This window comes from Triturus cristatus, chromosome 5_1, assembly GCF_964204655.1.
Source record: "Triturus cristatus chromosome 5_1, aTriCri1.1, whole genome shotgun sequence".
NCBI classification, from domain to species: Eukaryota; Metazoa; Chordata; class Amphibia; order Caudata; family Salamandridae; genus Triturus; species Triturus cristatus.
The window spans coordinates 105,461,704-105,485,001 of record NC_140587.1 but is presented as its reverse complement, the minus strand read 5'-3'; positions in this window follow the sequence as shown (position 1 = coordinate 105,485,001).

Sequence of the window (23,298 nt, the reverse complement as noted above, 5' to 3'; positions counted from 1 at the left end):
CCTCTTTGCGCGGCCAAAAATAAAGTCATAAACTCTGGTTTTAAGACTTGGGGAAAAGTCCTATAAAATTCAAGGGGGATACCTTCGGGACCCACGGCCTTACCTGCTGCCAATGATGTTATTGCTGCTTCCACCTCCTCCCAAGTGATATCTGCATCTAGTTCGTCCATTTGGTCATGTGTCCAATTTTGGATTTCGATATTGATACAGAACTCCTTCAATTTCTCTTCTACTCCACTAATATCATCCTCTGTGTACAGCTGATGATAAGATTTACCGAACACATTGAGCACTTCCCCTGACTTTCCCTGAACCTGCCCAAGATGATCCTGAATCTTATTAATCCTGTTGGCTATCTCTTTCTGATGCAGTCTTTTTGCCAGTATTCGACCAGTATCCTCACCTACTTCATACAGTTCAGACCTATATATAGCGATTTTAGTGGCTAATTTCACAGCAAAATTCTGATATATCTTCATTTTTTGGACGGCAATATCACTTAAAATTTGTTCCATATTTTGACCATTGATTACCGCCCCCATAAGTTCAACTTCTAATAGCCTTAATTTATTCATCCCATCCTGAACTTCACCCCGCGATTTTCGCTGTTTATTAATAGAGTAGCTTAGCGTTTTCCCTCGGACCCCCGCCTTAAATGCGTCCCAGACAATAGAATCTGAGGCGAAGCCTCGATTATTTTTGAAAAATTCAGAGATCCATTTACACATTTGTTCGCAATATACAGGATCGAGCAAAAGTTTGCGTTCAAAAGTCCAGGCTCTTTGAGACAATCTGCAGCTAAAATCCAATTCCAACACAATAGGATTATGATCTGATATGATCTTAGGTTTAATATCAACCCTAGCGTTTCTTACTTTCTCTAATGTTATAAAGAAATAGTCAAGATGCAGATGCTTTTTATGAGGTGCAGAATAAAAGGTTTCCCCCTAAGCTCTCTTACCATTAGCACACCATACATCCACCAACCCGAATTCTTTGACTAGCCCTCTGGTGGCTTTGAAAACTCTAGTTTTCTTCCCATCATATAGACAATCACTCGTTATATCAAAGCCACCCTCCAAGTGGAGGTTAAAATCCCCACAGAGAATCAGCGAAGATGGCCATGCCGCTAATTCAATACTCAAAAAATGAAGCATATCTGGATCATCCAGATTAGAACCATATATTGAGCAGATCGTCATTGGGGCACCCTCAATCCATAATTCAATGATAACCCAACGTCCCCAAACATCTTCTTTAACCCGTTTGCAAGCCCCCAAACCAAATCTTTTCAAAATAGCTACCCCTCTAGTGGTTGAGCTCTGCCGAGTACAGCCCAATAGCTCCATACCCAGATCCTTCAACCACTTCCGGTTGTCCCATGCAATATGAGTCTCTTGTATACAGAGCAGATCCACCTGCATTGTGGTTAGAATCTGGGCCATAATCCCTCTTTTCTTTTTTTCATTTAGGCCACAAATGTTCCATGAACACACAGAAAGTTTACCCATAATTATAAAAAGCTGAATTAGACTTTCCTTGCTTACTTTGACCAAACCCTAAGCTATATTCCAACAATTTAAAAACCATGGTTCCAAAAAATCTATTCACCATAACCTTGCAGCCAAACACATACCCAACCCATACTGTACTGTTATCCGGTATCTAGTAATGTTTCGCAAGAGCTCCCATGAACCGAAACTGAAGATGGAACCTCCAATACTTCTGATGTTTCTAATAAATCGCCCGATTCCTTCTCCATATTCACATTTATATTGCTATTCCCGTCTGGGGGGTATTTCACTCTGACAAATGTCCGATTCGGCGTCTGTATTGCTGCGTCCTAACTCTGGCACACACACAGTCTCTCCATTCACTGTTACCACCATTGCCCCTTGCTGTATTGGAGATATTAAGGACTTTTGTTGTGTTCTGGGCGCAGGTGTAACATTTGTCAGTGCAGATTGAAGAGTTACTGTATCCCCCGGTGAAACAGCATCAAGACTCTTACCTTTTCCTTGCGCCTTTTAAAATATTCCAGGGACTTTTAATAGTTTCCCTGTGGCGCTATCTCCGGTCCGTGCGACCCCAGAAGGGGCATGGCGTAAAAATACGACGCCATCTCCAAACAAGAATATGTTTCATCCTTAGCCCAGTACAAACTAGCCATACAATCAAGGAAGGCTGCTTTCTTTGAGGAAAGAATAACTACTGCAAGAAATCCGCAAAAAGAAATTTTTCGGGTCCTGGCGGAGCTCAGGGTGAACAAGGAGCAAAGTCCCGAGTTCACCCAGGAGGACTGTCAGAGGTTCCAGGATTTCTTCGTAAAGAAGATATCTGATATCTTGGACGAAATTGCGGAAACCGCACCCCTCGAATGTCCGCGCATACCGGACCTTATTGCCCCGCTAAATATTCCACCATTAGCTGAGTTATCCCCTATTTCCAAACAGGAATTACTTAAAATCATAGGCCGAGTTAAATCAGGTTCCTTGGTGGACCCTTGCCCTCCTGACATATTCAAGATGGCAATGCCAGGAATAGAGGAAGAGGTTCTGCACCTATTGAACACCTCTCTTCATACAGGCCAGATCCCTTTAGCTTTTAAAGAGGCTCGCCTGATCCCCTTACTGAAGAAACCTGGAGCAGATACAAAATGTCTGAAAAATTTCCGGCCCATCTCCCAGCTGCCTTTCCTTGCTAAGGTAATTGAGCAGCACGTGTTAGCTCTATTATCGGGCCATCTAGAGAGTAACAACCTGCTGGAGACCAATCAGGCAGGGTTCCGTGCTAATCACAGCACGGAACTAGTTATGTTATCCATTCTAGATGAGCTAAGGATGCGAGCTGATGTAAAAACACCGAGCGCCCTGGTACTACTGGATCTCTCCGCGGCGTTTGACACCGTGTGTCATAAACAGCTTCTGGCGCGGTTGAGATCCTTTGGCGTCGTGGGTACAGCACATGCATGGCTCACATCATTTTTGCAGGGTAGGACACAACGAGTGCAGCTGGGGGATCTACTTTCCACCCTTGCTCCGATCACCTGCGGGGTCCCACAGGGCTCTGCCTTGTCCCCCCTACTTTTCAACATCTACCTGCAGCCACTAATTGCTCTCCTGAACAGGATGGACTGCCTAGTGTACAACTATGCCGATGACACCCAGATAATCATCCGGCTGGATGATGGTCCAGGAGCATCCACTAGGTTACAGGACATATTGAAAACTACAGTCAATTGGATGTCCGAGAACTCCTTGAAAGTTAATCCGGATAAGACGGAAGTATTGCCCATTTCCATCTCGGGTAACCCTTGGAGTGAGAAATTTTGGCATAGGGAGCTGGGCGCACCACCAAAACCGGCAGCTGCAGTCAAAAGCTTAGGCCTATATGTGGATAATAAATTATCCATGGAAAAACAAGTTGCCTCTGTAGTAGGCACCAGTACAGGCCTCTTAAGACAACTAAAGAAGATCTCTGCCCTACTCTCATTCCCTACTTTGAGACACGTGGTCTCAGCCACAATTCTGGCTAGGCTGGACTACGGGAACTCCCTTTATTTAGGTTTGCCACAGCGGCTGCTGGACAAACTACAGGGAGTTATGAACGATGCAGCTAGGCTGATATTTAAAAAACCCAGGACTGCCCATGCCTCTCCCCTGATGCAGGAGCTGCACTGGCTGCCAATTCGTCAGAGAATTGTCTTCAAAGGACTGTGTATCGCTCACAAGGCTCAGTATGGCAAAGCACCAAAATACCTGAAATCCCGACTATCCCCCTACACACCGGGTAGGACTTTGCGTTCGTCGGACGCCACTCTTCTGTCTCAGTCCCGCTTTAAATTGACCACGGTGGGGGGCCGTGCTTTTTCCAACACGCTCCCAGCTTTATGGAACAAATTGGATCCAGAGCTCAGGAAGGAAAGTAACTTACTTTCCTTCAGAAAAAAACTAAAAACGGTACTGTTCAAACAAGCATGGAGCAGATCTTAGGTGCACAGCTGGTTTCAAGTGAATGTAACATCTTTCACGTAAATCTGGTCAGACAGCGCTTAGAGACCCCTGTGGTTATAACGCGCCATATAAATTAAATAAAAAATAAAAAAAATAAAAAATAAATTAACTTTTGCCAGCCGTACACCAGCAGTGCCACCTCAACCTTTCCCCGCAGAGACCAAAGCATGTGCAAGGGGGTCGAAATTATTGAAGCTGCAGCCTGAGTCTTGGGACCCCTACTGGCGTTCTTGGGCGCCATTGCTGTCTGTGCACTCCAGTCCCGGGTTTCCAGCAGTCCCTCCGACCGTGCTGCAGCCACTCGCCGCCGCCGCCGAAAGCAGAGCACTCCGAAGCTCCTCCGGTAACTGAGAGAACCACCATGCTCATACTGAGCTGCTCGCGGAGACCGCGGAGATCCGAAATACAGGTAGTGCCAAAGCCACAGCATACCCAGCAGTTTTTTAACAGCTTCTTACTGCATTCATCGCCGGGGGGATTAAGCAGGGGGGGCTAGCACCGAGGAGCGCCCACAGCCTGCCTCACACAATCGCAGACGCGACCGCCATCTTGCCCCTCCACTGTATGCGGTTATCATCCTGAAATGTGTCAACTATTTCTGTTGAAGGATATCTTTCTCCCTCCTACTATCCTTAAACACTACTTGATCTCTTGGCTGTTTTCCTACTTTTGTAAGTGCAGTATTGACCCACTCATTTGGATAACCCCTTTTCCTGAATCTTGATTTAAGAGTTTCTGTCTCAGCTTTTCACTACAATTTCTTGTTGCTTTTAAACCTTCACCATAAGGAATGCTCATTTTTAAACTCTTAGGGTGAAAACTGGTTGCGTGTAAAAGGGTATTACCCGAAGTGGGCTTTCTGTACAACTTTGTTTCCAGATGATTATTGGCTACATACACCGTTAAGTCTAAAAAATTCACACTTTTTTCACTAATTACATTTGTAAAGTGTCAATTCAAGTTGTTGTTCTCAATTTGATTTAAAAAACCTTCTGCCTCTGCTCTCGTGCCTCTCCAGATAATAAAAAGGTCATCAATGAACCTGTACCACAGCACAATATCATTTTCCCATATTGCCTGGATTTGCGATTGGATCACCTGCTCCTCCCACCAGTCCATATGCAGATTAGCATAGCTGGGGGTGAAGAAGGTGCCCGTCACTGTGCCGCACTTCTGGTGGAATAATTCATCATTAAATAAGAAGAAATTACTTATCAAACAAATTACCACCATCCTTAAAAGCATCAATGTATGGTGCCATAATTTGAGGGGCCTTGCTCCTAGGAAATGTCTTATTGCATTGAGATCATTTGCATGAGCAATACTTGTATATAGTGTGCTTACATCAACCATTATCAATAAAAGATCATTCTCCCAGGGGAAGTCATAAATGTGTTTAAAAAAATCTCCTGTATCTTTTACGTGGGACAGTAGTGTTTTAACAAAGGTACTCAAAAAAGAATCAACATATTTTGAAGTATGTTCAAACACACTGCCTAATGCAGAGATTATAGGGCGTCCTGGAGGGTTTTCCAAATCCTTATGGACCTTCGATATTAGGTATTGTGGTAAATAATTTAATTACCGGAACTTAATTTGATGCGGAAAATCTATAACAATAGCTCAGTAAAATAAGAGGCAGAATCCGTGGTATTAGAGGTTCGGAACGGGCTTTATTCCAAAATCAATTTAAATTGAGGACTTCATGTTCCATCACCACGAAGGTTCAGGAAGTGAAGGGCGTACTTTATTGACAAGTAATCATTTTTATACAATAGGCATTACAGTGAAACAGATGGAGGAGGCGTAACAATTGATAGCAAAGATAAAACATACATGCGTAGCTAGAGTGGGTGTAACTGGGCGTAACTAAAGAACGTCATCAGGTATGATGTCATAATAGGGTGGTTCCATGAAAGAATTTCGCAATGTCAGCAGAAATACTTGGCAGAAATGCGCGCGCAGCAGCATGACGTGTGATTGACGTGCAACTAGGGGGTGAAGGGGACTTGACATTTAGCTCTACATGTGGCGACAGAAGTCTGGAGGGTCAAGTCAACCTAATCCCAAATCATATCTAACATCCTATGTTTAAAGAACTGTGTTATCCAAAAAGAAAGGTCTTTCGAACAAAATCTATTCTATACTGACTGTGAGTGCGTGTACAAGCGTCTAAGTGTCTATACTAGATGCGAGGGCAGAAATCTTCCATAGTAACAGGGCTATGAATTACTTGCATAATGACAGAGAAGCCGGGCCTTTTGCTCGGTAGCTGGAAGAATGTTTACTTAAACTACTAGACAGGAATGCATTGGGTAGGGAGCGGAGCAGATAATCTCGAAGGTGAAATACAGTTTTTGGCAGGCAACAGGCTGATGTCAGGCACCGTTAGCCGCGCAGGGAGTAGGACAAAGTTCATGGATACAGATGCGAGCTCAGACTGGAGCTTTCAGAGGCAGAAGGCAAGAAAAGGCTTGATGGCAGAATCAGGGCCTACTCGCCTGGACTGTAAAATGGCATAAGTGAACCATATAAGCCGGTGGCCTTTCATACTTAGGAATAGAATATCCGGCCCATTCATGGCGGATCTGAAAGAGGACATGTTGGCGGTGGACGCACATGTGTTTGCGTCTTCATAACTGGAACTGGAGGGAACATACATGTACTTGTGATTTATACATGAAACCGTTGGGGTACAAGATAGGGGACATAACTGATCATAAAAATCCATATTTCCACATTCCCTCCTTGTCCCCTACTTGCCCGTTAAGAGATATCAATCTTCATCAATCCGTTGATCTGTTCATATAGCATCATTTGTTCTTCTTTCTTCTTCCGTGATGAATGAAATCTTGGTGGTGGGATACACGATGTGGCACACAGACCACAGATCGCTGGTCCACATTGTAGACATAGACAGCAACTGAATAATATGAGAAAGCCAATACCTAGGAAGGATAGGACCTTCCATCCAAAGGTAGATAATACACTCCAAAACCAACCGGACCAAGTCCAGGTGCCTGGATTCTGGTGTATCTGGCTTACAATCTTATGAAGGCGAGTTATGGCTTTATATACAGATGGCGAATTTTCTGGTATGAAAATGCAACAGCTTGATCCGATGACCCTACAAGCTCCGCCCCTATCGGCCAGGATGACGTCAAGGACAAGACGATTTTGAAGCACAACAATCCGCATAGCAGACTGCTCTTCTGTTAAATTGCCTAAGGCGGAAATAGTTTCGTTCACTACTGCTTCAAGGGTTCTAGTTAATCTACGTATCAGCTTACTATTAGTAACTGTACCTATATAGGGAAAGAGACCTTTATTGAAATCTGTGTATTTTTCCCATGCGGTCTCAGTGTAATCGACTATTGGGAGATCTCTCCTTTCTCTATTGTGTACTAAATGAGTGTTTCTGTGATAATCAGGAGGAGCTAGGAAAACAGGTGGCAAAAGGAATCCGATGTAGCAGGTACCATCCCAATCTAGAGGCAAACGTATATATGCCGTCTGACCACATATGAAGTAGGAATGGCGGGAAGCTCTAAATGTAGACTTGCCTTGATCACTAAATTCTATTACAGTGGTGCATCTACTATGGCCCATATGTATGGAACCATTCTTTCTTACACATAATTCACCTTTAACTGGAAATACTGACATGGCGGGCAAAATTGGAGTAGCTTCGGATTCGACATTCAGGATCATGAGATTAAGCGTAAAATTACCTAATCCATATACTTCATTTTCTAGATCAGTTCCTATTCTTTTGGGAAGTCCCTCCTTGTTAGGGTAACAGACTTTGAGCAAAACTAAGTTCAGATTTCCCCATACCCAATTGTCTGGATAAACTGCAGAATTCGAACCTAGGGAATTAATTAAACTAAACCATGCTCCACAGGAGCCATTGTGTGTGAATGGGTATGGAAAAAGAGGAAAAATTCCTTTATAGTTCTGATAGGGAGGGAGTCGGCCACATATCCAACAATTTGTAGCATTGCTAACCTGATGGGAATGATGTAACATACTAATAAAAGTGTTGTTGCGCAGCGCAAATCTATAGGACAACTCATGCGGGGGTAATTCACTAAAAGAATGTTCAGCAGTAACATTGTAAACATGTCTAGAAATAGGATAATATATGTGCAACAATATACTTGCAGTAATTATTAAAAGACTTAAGAAAAACAAAATTAATAACGTCACTGTGCAATGACTACGCAGTGATTTACAGTACGCATGTCGTTTCAACTTCATCCTTCTGTTTCTTTCTCTATACAGGTCTAAGGGATACATGTCAGAGACAAATTCGACCGATTCACCTTGGAGAGGACTTAAACAATCAAATTGCCTGACTTGTTAGACCGAAGTTTTAGTTTATATTGTTCATTGTTATTCAGTTCAACCAAAAGAAGTTTAGAGTCAATCGGTGAAGACACGCAAGGTGTGTCGTTTACGTCTGACGGTAGTCCATGAAATTTCTTGATATGACTTGAATGTATCCAGCCTTTTCGACCTTCGATCTTCACGGCTGTCCTCGTCGTTAACAATACGAGTTGAGGCGATTTCCACCTAGGATCCAGCTGAGACTTCCGGTCAAAGTTCCTCACTAATACCAAGTCCCCTGGAATTACGTCATGGGGTTTCACCTCGGTGTTGTCGGGAAAGGCTGCAGCTACCTGTGAACGACAAGATTGTAGTGCAGACATCAAGGAAGCCAAGTAATCTGTCAGCATATTACAGTCAATATCAGTTATTTTGCGTGGTATAGGCGTCCCCCACATATTTGGTGGTCTACCGAAGATCACTTCATAAGGGGATAGCCCTGTTCGAGAGTGTGCTACCATTCTCATGTAAAAGAGTGCAACTGGTAAGGCTACTACCCAGTCGACACCTTTCTCTCTACAAATTTTGGACAATCTAATTTTCAAGGTCTGGTTATGTCGTTCCACGAGACCTGCTGCCTCGGGGTGTCGGACACAGTGAAATTTCCACTGATAGCCTAACAAAAGTGAAACGTGTTTCATTAGTTCGGATGAGAACGGCTGGCCGTTATCTGAGTAGACAGCACGTGGTAAACCGTACCGTGGGAAGAATTCTCGAACTAACTGTTTGGCAGTAGTCGGGGCAGTGTAATCTGAAACCGGGTATGCCTCTGTCCAACGGGAAAGAGCACAAACAACTACGAGAACATATTTGAATCCTCGACATCGTTCCATCTGGATATAATCCATCTGGAGGACTTCAAAAGGGTGATCAGGAGGCTGAAATCCACCCTGTTCTACGGGAATGCTTTTACCTGGGTTAAACTGACAACAGATCATACAGGTACGAACCTTTTGTTTAGCTGCTGCTCGTAAATGTTTGTTGAACCAAATGTGTTGAATGCTGTCTAGCATAGCTTTTTCTCCTAGATGTGCTGGACTATGTACAGTATTAATTATAACTTGGACCATTGAATCAGGAAGGAACCACACAGATTTTTCCTTCGTCATCCAACCTTGATCCATTTGGATCCCTCCTAATTCAGTCCATTTCTTTATTTCGTCTGGTGTAGCATGTGTCTGTATGTCAAATACGTCAAGAGCGGGATCCTTAACCGTCATGCAATGTGTTGGTGTCGGGACTATTGTCTTTGTCTTGTCGGATGTTTGAGTTTGAGCAGTCTGTTTAGCTGTTCTGTCAGCTAGATCATTGCCTTGAGAAATGACATCAGTAACTTTCGTATGGGCTTTACATTTCATAATTGATATTGCAGTGGGTAGATGTTTTGCATCTAATAAGGCATGAATGAGGGGTCCGTGCTGAATATGGGCACCGTGAGAAGTTAAATAACCTCTCTCTCGCCACAGCACGCCGAAGTCATGTACAACTCCGAATGCATAACGTGAATCAGTGTATATGTTGACTTTTTTATTTGTGGCTTGAATACAGGCTTGTGTCAGAGCGATGAGCTCTGCTGCTTGAGCTGACAAGGTATTTATGCAATTTGTTTCAATGATTTCAGTGTCTGTTGTGACTGCGTAAGCGGCCACTAGCTCTCCTGTACCTGTTCTCATACATGAACCATCTACATACAACGTCAGGTCTGGGTCTAACAATGGGACGTCTGTTAAATCTTGTCTGGGTTTCGTCGTGATAGTGATAACTTCAATACAATCATGTGCTAGTGGGTCTGTTCCGTTTATTGGTAACAGTGTGGCAGGATTCAATGTACTACAACGTCTAATTTCTATATGTGGCTGAAACAATGTTAATTCGTAACCAGTGAGTCGTGCTATAGTCAAGTGTTGTGTTTGTGTGCGGTTCCAGAGAACCTCTACTGCATGTGGTACTTGTACTGTTAATGGATGTCCTAATACTATGGCATCGCTTTGTCTGATTGCTAAAGCTGTTGCTGCCGCTGATTTCAGGCATGCAGGCAAAGCCTGAGCTACGGGATCTAATGTACTAGAAAAATAAGCACATGGTTTGTGTGATCCTGCTTGTTCCTGTGTGAGTACTGACAAGGCAGTACCTTCGCGTTCTGTAACGAAGAGTGTAAACTGTTTATTGTAACATGGTGTTGCTAAAACAGGTGCTTGGCATAAGGCTTTCTTTAGGCTTTCAAAAGCTTGTGTATGTTCCTGAGTCCAAGGGAGAACAGTCGATGTGGCTGCCTCCTGTGTTGTCAATTGAATGAGTGGTTTTGCTAGAAATGCATACTGAGGGATCCACTGCCTACAATATGAAGTGAGGCCTATGAAAGCCCGCACCTCCTTTTGTGTCTTGGGTATTGGCATATTAGCAATTAACTGGATGCGATCTGATGTAAGCTGCCTTCCCTCCTTGGACAGCGAGTGACCAAGGTAAACAACTCGCTGGACACAGAATTGCAGCTTAGAAGGGGACACCTTGTGCCCCTTTTCGGCCAAAAATTGTAAAACCGTCAGTGAGGCTTTTTCACATTCAGGTTCGCTTCTAGCGGTGATCAGCAGATCATCGACATATTGAAGCAGGGCAGTGTTGACTGGCATGTGGATACTGTCGAGTTCTCGTTTCAGTGCTTGGCTATAGATGCTGGGGCTTTCTGTAAATCCTTGGGGTGCGCGTGTGAATTTAAAGCTACGTCCATTTAAACTAAATCCGAACAAGTATTGGCTTTCCGGATCTATTGGGACGCTGAAAAAGGCATTCTTGAGATCAATTACAGTAAAGAATGTTGCTTCGGAATCAATGGCTGTCAGTAATGAAGAAATGTCTGGGACTACGGGGTATTGTGGTACTATGCATTTATTTAATTCGCGCAGATCAATAACCAATCGATATACTGGCGGGGCTGTTGGATCGGTTCGTTTAAGAATCTGAATTATCGGTGAATTACATACATTGGAGTCAGTTTCCACAACCACTCCTTGGGTAATAAGCTCGTCAATGATTTGCAGTAAAGCCACTACAGCATCCGGGGGTAACTTGTATTGTCGCATTCGTGGAAGTACCACTCCTGCCTTTAGTGTGACTCGATATGGTGTAATGTTCATGCAACCAACATCTGTAGGGCCTTGTGCCCATAAATGTGTCGGTAAAGTCTGCAGTCGGTGATCCATGTCTCGGGACACGTAGTGCCCTTTGAAATCACGTAAAAACAATCTTACTCCTTCTGGAGAACAACATATTATAGCTCCTAGAGCTTTCAAAGTTTTTATGCCTAACAGGTTTTCTGGACATGATTTAGTAAGTAATAAATCTGTAGTTCGTGTCAAGGGACCAATCGTAAGTGGAAGAGGCTGTGATACTTCGTTAATGATAGGTTTTCCTGAAAAGCCAAGGGAAATATTCCGTGAGCCTGAGAGGGGTGCCCCTGGAACTTCACTACGTTTTATTGTTGTTCGGCTTGCCCCTGTATCAAGTAAGAATTTTCTATCTTGGCCTAATAGTTCACTGTGTACATAAGGTCCTTCTTGATCTACGGGGACCTCAATAAGGGGTAAGCCAACTTCCCTCTCTAGGCTGCTTCATGAGTATCGTTGGTAATCAGGGTAGTCATACTGTGCGGTCTGATACATCTGTCGGGTCGTTGTTTGTGTGGCAGCAATAGGCTGCGGTGGTGGAGCTGGCATAGACTGTTGCGGAGCTGGCATGGACTGTGCATGCTGCGGTGCTCCTGGTTGGTTCTGATCCTGTCTAAGTGGCCGTGGTCTTTCTTTTGTGTTACCTATGGCGATATTATGTTTTAAAACGGGACAATCGTGTACATAATGACCTGGCTGTTTACAATAGTTGCATGTCCCTTTTACAGGACCTGTTGAAACACTGGACTGTGTTATACCCTTTTTATGACCGTCAACTGGAACTGTCTGGGAAACTAGCATTTTCATTTTCGTGTCTTTCATGCGTCTATGTTCATGTTCTTGTTCTTCTCTAATTCTATTGTGATGGTACTGTAGCATTTGTAACATTTGTGACGGAGTGTTACCTTGCCAGGTACTCTCGAACTTCAATACTCTATTCTTAACTTGGGGCAAGGCATTTTCAACCAATTTTGTCACAAACAGATGTGGATACGACTCGCTACTTGCTTTTATTCCACTATTTATACCAAAACATTTCTCAAATCGGGAATAGAAATCACTAGTGTCTTCATCTGATTTTTGTTTACAGGCTGAGATTGCACCCCAGTCTTCCTTTTTCGTAGTTAATAAACGTGGCAGTACCTGTACTAGTAGACCTGGTAGTGCTTTGGTCTTGTCCCCGAGCCCTGAACCTGGACCTCGAGCTTTTTCTTCGTTTTCTAATGCTGTCCAATCTATCTTCTGGTCTCCCACCTCCCAATCCTTTTCCTTGAGTTTTTCGTAAATGCCCGCAGGCATTAATACCTTCAATATTGTCATAATGTCGGGGTAGGTATATTCTCCCATGAGTAACATATCTTTAATTTCACGGTGGAAACCCGCTGGGTCTTTGTCATGACTGGGTACCACTTTCTTCATTTCTAATAGTTCTATTTTGGATATGGGTGTGTATACAAACACACGTTTAAACTCATTGTCATCACCTTTTATCGGGTGTACTTCGCGTAAGGGGTTCTGTCTATCCATGTAATACGTCGTTCTTTCCTTGATAGGCAGTGAGACATGTTCAGGACATACAAAAAAGATGTACTGCTTTCTGGATTCTAGTATTTCTCTAATTAACTTAGTACCGGAACCTCTCCATTTATTCGTGAGTAATTCAGTCAATATATCAGGTAAGGGGCCAGGATCGTAGTGTTGGCTTTTATATAATATAAGGAGTTGTTGAATCATATAGATACCAGCTAAACGCTGTTCATCTGGGGCGAGGTTCAAAAACGTATGCGCTAGTGTATCATCACCATATTTTCCAGGACTATCAACCCAGTGAACGGCTGACCTGGCTAATTCTTGTTCGTCCATAGAATCGAGTATATGATAACCCCTTCGTTCTCGGAGTAATTTGTCAGCGGCTTGGAATGAATGTTCGGGGGACCTTATATTTATTATAGGAGTTTGGAATTTTCTGCTATTATCTGGACGTATCGGACGTATCGGATCAGTAAAGCATCTAGTATTATTGCAAGACCTTCCTCTACCTACATAGGCCATGGTTTCTAACTGTCCTGTGGGCAGTTCTAATTCTTCCTCGTCCTCGGTTTGTTCAGGTTCGTCTACTGCTAATCTTTCTTCGTGTATTCGTTCTATCTCTTTGCGGATCTTTCGGCTCATAGCTACTATGCATGATCGTTTATCATGTCTCCCCTCTGATATATTCTTACCCCATGTGGTAAGAATTTGCATTTCTTCCGGATTTACCCCTGGTTGATCTTGATTTCTGATCACACAGTTTATGAGGAAACGTAACAGTTCCCCCATTGATTTCCACTTTTTGGTACTCCATGGCTCTGTTAATACTCTCAGGGTCTCGCCCTGACTGAATAAAGTGATATATATTTTCTAAATGTGCAGTCATTCCTAGTAGCTTCCCTAATTATATTGCAGCTCGTCGGATACGTAATGATGCCAGCATCATTTCGTCCCCTTTTCCGGGCACAGGGTCATATCTACAATCTATTAGAAGTTCCTTGAGCGTGTTGGGAGTTACTAGTTTGGGCGTACGTTGGTGGGCTAATTCTTGAAAGGAAAGTTTATTTGTTCTGGGTGGCGTGGAAAAAATGCTTGATGTACCTCCGGTAGCACCACCTGGGGTGCTGGATGTGAAAGGATTCGTTGAACGGGATATAGCAACCATAGGTGTGGATGCAGATGTAGAAACAGATGTGCTTGCCGGAACTTGTGTCGGGGTTTGCTGTTGCAGAGGTACAGACGAAGGAGGGTCTTGGCGTTGAACCCCCTCGGCAGGCGGTCTATGTGGCGCAGCATTAGCATACTCGGGAGCTGCGTCGTCTAAATAAGAGGAAAGAAAAACATCTTCTGCGGATCTGGGATGCCCTTTGGGATGTACTTTTATCGGAAACAATGGGGGTGGCAAGTCTTTTGGTATCTCTGGAGTAGCCTTAGGTAACCCTTCGGCCAGAAGAGGATACATACCATTCACAAGGGCATTTCTTTGTCTGTCTGTTTGCTCTGCTTTTACTCGAGTACCTTCTTCAATTAATACATTTTCTCGAACTTTATTTAAATTCTCCTTACTTTTCTCTTCCTGTCTGAGCGCTTTTTCTGTACGTCTATATGATTCTTTACGCCATAATTCAATGGCATCTTTCTGTGACTGTCTAGCTTTCTTTTTCCATAATTCTTCTTCTACTTTCATAATGCAATCTGCATCCCAGGTCCCAGCTGCGGGCCACCTCTGACTTTCTGGTAATTCCTTGGTGTAGTCTACCCATAGATCAAGAAATAATATGGCGTCTAGGCCATGTTTATGATACATGAAGTACCCTGGAGTGTCCCTAGGAGGAATGGGAACAGCTTCTTCGAGTACCCCTTTTCTGGTTTTGATCTGTCTTAATTTCGAAAAGAGCGGCATATTGAGAACTGATCTGATACCTAATTTTGAACACGTTTAATACCATAAAACACAATAATGAACAGTCATTCACACCACAATATACAGAACGTATTTAAAACATTTTAACATTTAACATTTAATGAAAATAAACAATGATGGCCAATTAGGGAACTAGTCACTACACATAATACTTGGTACTAACCAGATAATTCTGAATTATATACTAGACATACTTGATATACTGCTAAACAGTACAGATACACTGCTGAAACAGTGCAGACCGGATTTGTGTACCCAAACCCGTCTTGACCGGCACAAACTATGTGCACGTCAGAACGCCTCCCCGATAATGGTACTCACCGGGTAGCTCGGAGCGGAAGGCCTCGGAACTGAACTGAACTTGAACCGGACTGGACTCGACTCGAAACTTCGGAAACTTCGGAAACTGGTGGGCCTCTGTATACCTCGGATCTTGCTCTCTCAGCTAGGCTCTGGTCGGGATACTTCGCACTTCTCACCGCCTCGTCTGGGTGTTGATCGCAGCCTCAGTTACCCCCGCTCGGCAGGAGGGAGATACAGGAAATCCTGTGGGTACGCGTTGTTGTCCGTCCAACTGTGACAGGAGACCGGGCCTGCAACGCACCGCCGGCGCGTGAGATGAGAAAGTGTCCCTATTCGGGCGCCATTTATGTGATAAATAATTTAATTACCGGAACTTAATTTGATGCGGAAAATCTATAACAATAGCTCAGTAAAATAAGAGGCAGAATCCGTGGTATTAGAGGTTCGGAACGGGCTTTATTCCAAAATCAATTTAAATTGAGGACTTCATGTTCCATCACCACGAAGGTTCAGGAAGTGAAGGGCGTACTTTATTGACAAGTAATCATTTTTATACAATAGGCATTACAGTGAAACAGATGGAGGAGGCGTAACAATTGATAGCAAAGATAAAACATACATGCGTAGCTAGAGTGGGTGTAACTGGGCGTAACTAAAGAACGTCATCAGGTATGATGTCATAATAGGGTGGTTCCATGAAAGAATTTCGCAATGTCAGCAGAAATACTTGGCAGAAATGCGCGCGCAGCAGCATGACGTGTGATTGACGTGCAACTAGGGGGTGAAGGGGACTTGACATTTAGCTCTACATGTGGCGACAGAAGTCTGGAGGGTCAAGTCAACCTAATCCCAAATCATATCTAACATCCTATGTTTAAAGAACTGTGTTATCCAAAAAGAAAGGTCTTTCGAACAAAATCTATTCTATACTGACTGTGAGTGCGTGTACAAGCGTCTAAGTGTCTATACTAGATGCGAGGGCAGAAATCTTCCATAGTAACAGGGCTATGAATTACTTGCATAATGACAGAGAAGTCGGGCCTTTTGCTCGGTAGCTGGAAGAATGTTTACTTAAACTACTAGACAGGAATGCATTGGGTAGGGAGCGGAGCAGATAATCTCGAAGGTGAAATACAGTTTTTGGCAGGCAACAGGCTGATGTCAGGCACCGTTAGCCGCGCAGGGAGTAGGACAAAGTTCATGGATACAGATGCGAGCTCAGACTGGAGCTTTCAGAGGCAGAAGGCAAGAAAAGGCTTGATGGCAGAATCAGGGCCTACTCGCCTGGACTGTAAAATGGCATAAGTGAACCATATAAGCCGGTGGCCTTTCATACTTAGGAATAGAATATCCGGCCCATTCATGGCGGATCTGAAAGAGGACATGTTGGCGGTGGACGCACATGTGTTTGCGTCTTCATAACTGGAACTGGAGGGAACATACATGTACTTGTGATTTATACATGAAACCGTTGGGGTCCAAGATAGGGGACATAACTGATCATAAAAATCCAAATTTCCACAGTATATGACTGGAATCACTGGGGCATCAATTTTTTAAATATAAATATTCCACCTGGCTGATCAAACATTGCATTTGCCACCCCAACAGCTCTACATTGTATTGTGCAGGAGACTCTATCATAATCTCTCTAGTTGTACGGGTGTAGCAAGTGGCATTATTCAACTGAACATATGCTTCCTTCAAATATTTTTCCCTTGACCATAAAACCACATTACCTCCCTTGTCGGAGTTTCTCACTATGCATTTCCCATCACTGGTTAACTTGTTTACTGAAGCATAATACTATTTGTGTTGCTTAGAATTGCTGCCACGTTGTTTATTTACGTTCTCTTGTAAGCATTTCAATTCATTAGTTACAAGGTCTTTGAATATGTCAATAGAGTCCTGGCTAGTCATTGGCATGTACCGAGAGGTCAATCTGTATATATATTTATATCTATGGTTTTTACTTACCTGTTAATTGTCTCCGATGCATATGCCTTTACCATGCATGCCTTTACAATGAAAATGTCGGTATTTAACAGGTAAGTATAAACCCTTTTTCTCCTAGAGGTTAGAGACAGGATGAATCTCTGGCAGAACCCCCAAATAGAAAAGAGAGGAATTTTGGATGCAGTATTCCTCATTCCCTCTATGGTCCTCATTTCTCAGTGGATTGTCAGGATTCCACTCAGTAGTAAAGAAAGCAACGTTGTACACCGAGAAGTTCCCAGTACCCCAGTATCTTAACTCTGAAGGGTGGGGTGACACTTCTAATAAGGTCCAATGTGTTACTGGCAGTGCTGTTATTCCTACTAATAAACCACTGCTGTTTCACCTTTACCCCACCACAGGAGTGTTTATTTCACAAGGAGTAGTCACATGCTGGAAAAGGTCTGTTTAACAATGCCACAAACATGTGCCATCCTTGTAGGAAATTAGAATCTGCTTTCATGGATACCCCCACTTTTTGCTGGTGTCAGTATGTTTTTTTGGACTAGCCTGACTGGGATCCTGCTAATTAGGACCCCAGTCACTGTGCTTTCTCCCTAAATTGACTATGGTAAGTACTTTGGTACATCCACAATTGGCTACTGGTGAACCCTTGTAAGTCCCTAGTATATGGCACTAAAGTACCTGGGGAATAGGTACCCCAGGGGCCTCCTATGGACTGCAGCATGTATTGTGCCACCCATGAGAGGGCACTCACACTGTGACTAAAGGCCTGGTATTGCAACCTGTGTAAGTTGCACCTCTTATGACAGATATACGTTTTCTTATATCTGGGGTCACTACACTTAAAACCTTAAGGCCTTTTAGTCTTGAAGGCAGGGTGCTGGGTTGTCAGTGTGCTTGTACCCCTGCATGAGCAGGACACTACTACAAACCCCAGAGTCTATTCTCCAGGCTTTGTAAGTACGGCCAGACATTTTGATACAAATAGTGGCCATTTGTCATTATCCGATGGCAAACTATGTAGTGGTTGTGCTGAATCTGGGCATGTTTGGTATCAAACATGTTTGAATCATACCCCAACACTGTTACCAGTGTTGGAGGTATGATTCCATGCACTTGGGTACTCCTCCGGGAAGTCCCCAGTAATCCTGGTAAAATCCTTTTGCAGTCTGCCAGCAAGCTAGTGCTGCTGCCGATCCCAGACACGATTCTGGCCTCCTGCTGCTGAGCTGAGCTTGAGTAGAGAAGGAAGAACAATAGGTTTCCTGTCACAGGGAGGTGTGACCACCTTCCAGACAGGATTTAGTGTGTTGGGCTAAGGTGGGGAAGCTTGTCAGTGCCACCAGACCACTTTGAAGGGTACATTTGGTGCCCTCCTTGCATACTCCAGTTTGAGCCATTTCAGGGAGCCCTTGGCTCCCACTCTGGAGTGAAACTGAAGAGAGGCCATGGGAATATCCTCCCCTCTGTCCTCCCTGACCCCTCCCTGACCCCTGAGTCTCCCTAAACCCTTTCCTAAAGTTTTTAAGAGCTTAACTGTGGGTGGGTCCTCAGATTCATCATGGGACAAGACTCAAGCCTGAAACCACATCACTCTTTGATCGTCTGGACACTCGGACTTCGCCTGCAACCAAGACTGCATCAAGAAAGACTCCCGCTGCTCCTGGTCTCGCTGTTCTGCAAGTCTTTCTTGTTGTTTGTCTCTGTTCTTCTTCCAGGATCTTCAACAGACCTGTGGGCATCAAGGACACCCAAAGTAATCTCCCTTGGAGTGAAGGGGTCACTCCCCTGCATCTGCAGGCACCAGAACAAAGTTGACCGGTCTGCTGCTCCTGATGTCCCACGGACTTCAAAAGGCTCAGTAACACAGGTGATGGTTCTGTAACTCCCTCAAGGCCTAACCTGCCCTTTCTGCAATTTTGAGGAAAGTATCCCTTGTTGAAACCACTGGGACCGCACCCATATGTAGAAAAGTGCTCCTTTTTGAATGGTTGCCCCCCACTTTTTGCCTGATGTTGATGCTCTTAGGCTGTGTGCCTTGGGTTTCTGCCAACCAGGTACCCAGGGCCTATGTTATTTCCCTAAAGCTGTTCTGTTGCAAATCCAATTGACAACTCTCTGGTCACATGTAAGTTCCTTGCAAAAGCTACCATGGGTACCAAGGGCACTGTGACCAGGGAAGGTCTCTAAGGGCTGCAGTACATATTGTGCCACCCTAAGAGGAGCTGTACCTCAACACACACACACTGCCATTGCAGGCTGTGTGTTTTGGTGCAGAGTAACAAGAACAGCCGAAACTGGCCATCGCAAACGGCTCGGCTGCACTCCCCCCCCCCGGCTGAGCAGTTTGCCAGGGCCGGTTTCTGTTCCCAGTCCGGCCCTGAAGCCACCCCATTAGCTGGATTCCCTATACCACTGGTGAGGGTAAAGGTGCAAGAGCCCTGTACCATTCCACTGTCTGAGTTCATTCTTAGACATTGTAAGTGCAGTAAAGCCATAAAGAGTATATGGTCTGGGAGTTTTTCACTATGAACTCCACCGCACCATATTGGCTTTACGGAAATCTGGGAAGCTTGATGTCAAACTTCTCAGCACATTAAACCCACAATGATGCCAGTGTGGGATGTAATGCAAAATGCACTCAGAGGGCAAGATGCCCTCTGAAAACAAACTAACTCTAGTGTCCTGGCTGACTGGCTGCTCACCGGCTGCCACCCCCAGACATATTTCTGGCTCCTGGGTCGGGAGCCTCCCGCTCTCAGGGTCCTCAAAAAAAGCAGGGCAGAGGTGAGAAACATCCTCCCCCAGGATGGGCAGTATCCACAAGGGGAAGCTTCAAAGGCTTGCCGCCTTAGTAAGCTCACAGATCCATTTGCTACTCCCAGTACCTGGCCCCCACTGGTTCTGAGCCCCACTTTGGGCGTGAGAATCAGTGGGAAAACCAAGATAGGAAGAGAGGTGTGCCTACCTTTGCCAGCCCCACCCCTCATGTGGGGAAGGTTTGGCGAAGCACAACTCTCAGTCCCCACCATCTTAAAGATGGGGGACCAAGTCAACCAGAGTGAGGCTTATGACCCGCTCCCACTGGAAGGTGGCATACCAGGGTGTGACCAGGGTGTGTACCCACCCTAAGGAAGGTCCCGACCTATACCTACCTAAAATGCCCCTAAATTTAGTTTTTAGGGGCTACCTGAACCTTGCCTCCTTAGACACAAAAGAAGAAGAAGAAGGACCAAAGAGTCATGCTGAAGGAAGAAGAGAAGGACACAAACTGACCTGGCCCCAGCTCTACCAGCCTGTCCCAACCTAGACCTTCTCCAGCAGAATCCCAGTGTGTCCTGCAGCCAGCAGCCCCCCAGAACCCAGAGGACCTTCCCTGCCTTCCCTAAAAAAGACTTTGTCTCCCGTGAGCACTGGATTAGCTCTCCAACAGACTCTGGACCTGGCAAAATCTATAAGTCTGCACCACTCTGCACTTGACGCCCACGGCCTGAGTTCGAGTGGCCCAACACCACCAGGAGGTCTCCCCAGCATTCCTGGCCTGGGATCTGGTGATCCCTGACCTACTTCAAGTCTCCCGACGATGCTTTCTGCCCCTATCTGCAGGATTCCCTTGGCAAACTCAACGCCATAAGACACCCCTTCATCCGATGCCCCACTGTCTTGGGTCGCCCACCCAATGGTGTCCCAGCATCCCTCGACATCCCAACTTACCTCTCCAACTGGTGGTCGCCTTCAGAAGATATTCATGCCTGAACCTGCAGTGTTTGTTCTGACCGGAGCTTCCCCTTTGAAACCAACTGGGCTCACGATGTCGATCCAGCACACTGCACCCAGGTGCCCCCGTACCGCTGTGGGTTCACTTTGTGTGCTATCTTGGACCCCCCTTTGCACTGAGCTAAATCTTAGGAGCTTTGCTCCCACATCCAAGTGGCGTGTTCCTGAGCAGCCACCAACAGGAGGACCCCCTATCCTCCATTTTTTTTTTACAGCGTTTTATATAGCGCACACTTGACCCGAAGATATTGGTATCAGAGCACTTTACATAGCACCAGCTGCGTTACATGAGGACACATTCATTTTTGTTAGGCACAGGGAGATTAAGTGATTCGCCCAGAATTACAGGATGTTCAGCATCATTGCCGAGACTCGAACCCGGTTCCCCAGATTTGAGGTCGACTGCCCTAGCCGTTAGGCCAACTCCTCTCCCCAATTGGGTAACATTATCCCATTGGATAACATTAAGCCTCAGCACTCTGCACCCAGCAGCCCTAGTGCTGCTGAGGGTGCACCTTGAGTGCATCCTTGACCCCTGGGGGAACCCTGGTTCTAACCCCAGAAACCCAACTCCCAAGACTGATTGCTCATCTTTAAAACCGATAACCTGATTTCATCCCATAGAACTGTACTGAGTGTTTTTCTGTGGCTAAAAGTTCTAAGTGTGGACTTGACAAGTGTATGAAAATGTAAGAATCTGTGTTTTGAGAAAAACTGACTGACTTACCTTCTATCCAGGAAATGTCCCAGTGTGATATCTAGGCATATCAAACACAAGAAGATGATGGACGGAGCGCTGAAACTTTGCAGACACTCACCCTCAGTAACAGATCTGGGTTGAATACATTCTCATGGGAACAGTCCAGCCCGAACTGCCAAGCCAAGTCTTCCCTGGACTGGAAAAAAGCATCCTGGGAATGGGAGAAGAACATTAAAAGAGTGAGAATGCACCAGAGCAGTAGATCAAGGTAGACAGAAAAGAAGAAAGAGAGAAGGCAAAGAGAAACAGGAAGGTACAGTGAGAAGTATAGTAGTAGCTAAATATGTAGCGATACGTAGGAGATAGATAGATAGATAGATAGATAGATAGATAGATAGATAGATAGATAGATAGATAGATAGATAGATAGATAGATAGATAGATAGATAGATAGATAGATAGATAGATAGATAGATAGATAGATAGATAGATAGATAGATAGATAGATAGATAGATAGATAGATAGATAGATAGATAGATAGATAGATAGATAGATAGATAGACAGTCAATGAGAGCGAATGAGACGAACATAGAAAGTGTGAGAGTGCACTTGGGCAGTGGAGCTAGTTAGACAGATGTTCAGACAAGATGAAAGAGGGAAGGCAAATAGTGACAGTAAGTGATAGTAAGCAGTAGAGAAAATTCTAACTATGTATAGATAGGTAGGTGGCAGATGGATAGATGGATTGATTTCTGGCTGTGGTTGACACTCATGTTTGGGGACCAGGACTTCTTTTTCATCATCAAAGTTTGAATCAAAGCAAGAGACAGAAAGGCAGAAAATGGGAAAAGAAGTCAGAAAGATAAAAGATAAATGGAGAAAGCAGAGATGAAAAATAATTTACAAGAGGAGTTAAAAAGTAAGGATGGGCGGTGAACCCTGCACCGCCCATGGAGTTTTTGGCACTCCGCGCTCTGCTTAGAGCGTGGAGTTCTTCAAAAAAAGTCAGCCGACCACTGGCGGAGCGGAGTTTACCTCTAGTTTTTACCTTGAACCTTTGTCATATATTTTTTTTTAAATATCATTTTTATTGGCGTTTATATTTTAAATCAAGAAGCGATTCAATACATTTACATTTACATGTATGAAGGACCCTCTTACACATTAGGCATATATTACAAACATCCTGTTTCAGTAAACATATCCGTGGGGTATCAGTCCCTGCACAGTAATTTGACTGCTGTACATGGCCTACAATCCCAAAGCAAAGTCTTCTTCCAGACTAGTGTATCTACAGGGACAGTAAGTAAAGGAAGTACTTCCCCAAGGCACGATTATCTATAGGGAGTTTACAGGTTGATTATCTATGATGTCTACCTTAGCCGTAAATTTTCCACGAGATATAATTTTACCGGCTATTGATCTGGTCAGCTGTGGTGTCAAGGAAAATAAAAGTCATATTAAAAAGTAAGAGAAACTACGCAGGTGAACTCACTCCACATTATTAGAAAATTAAACCTATAACTACAATTTGTAA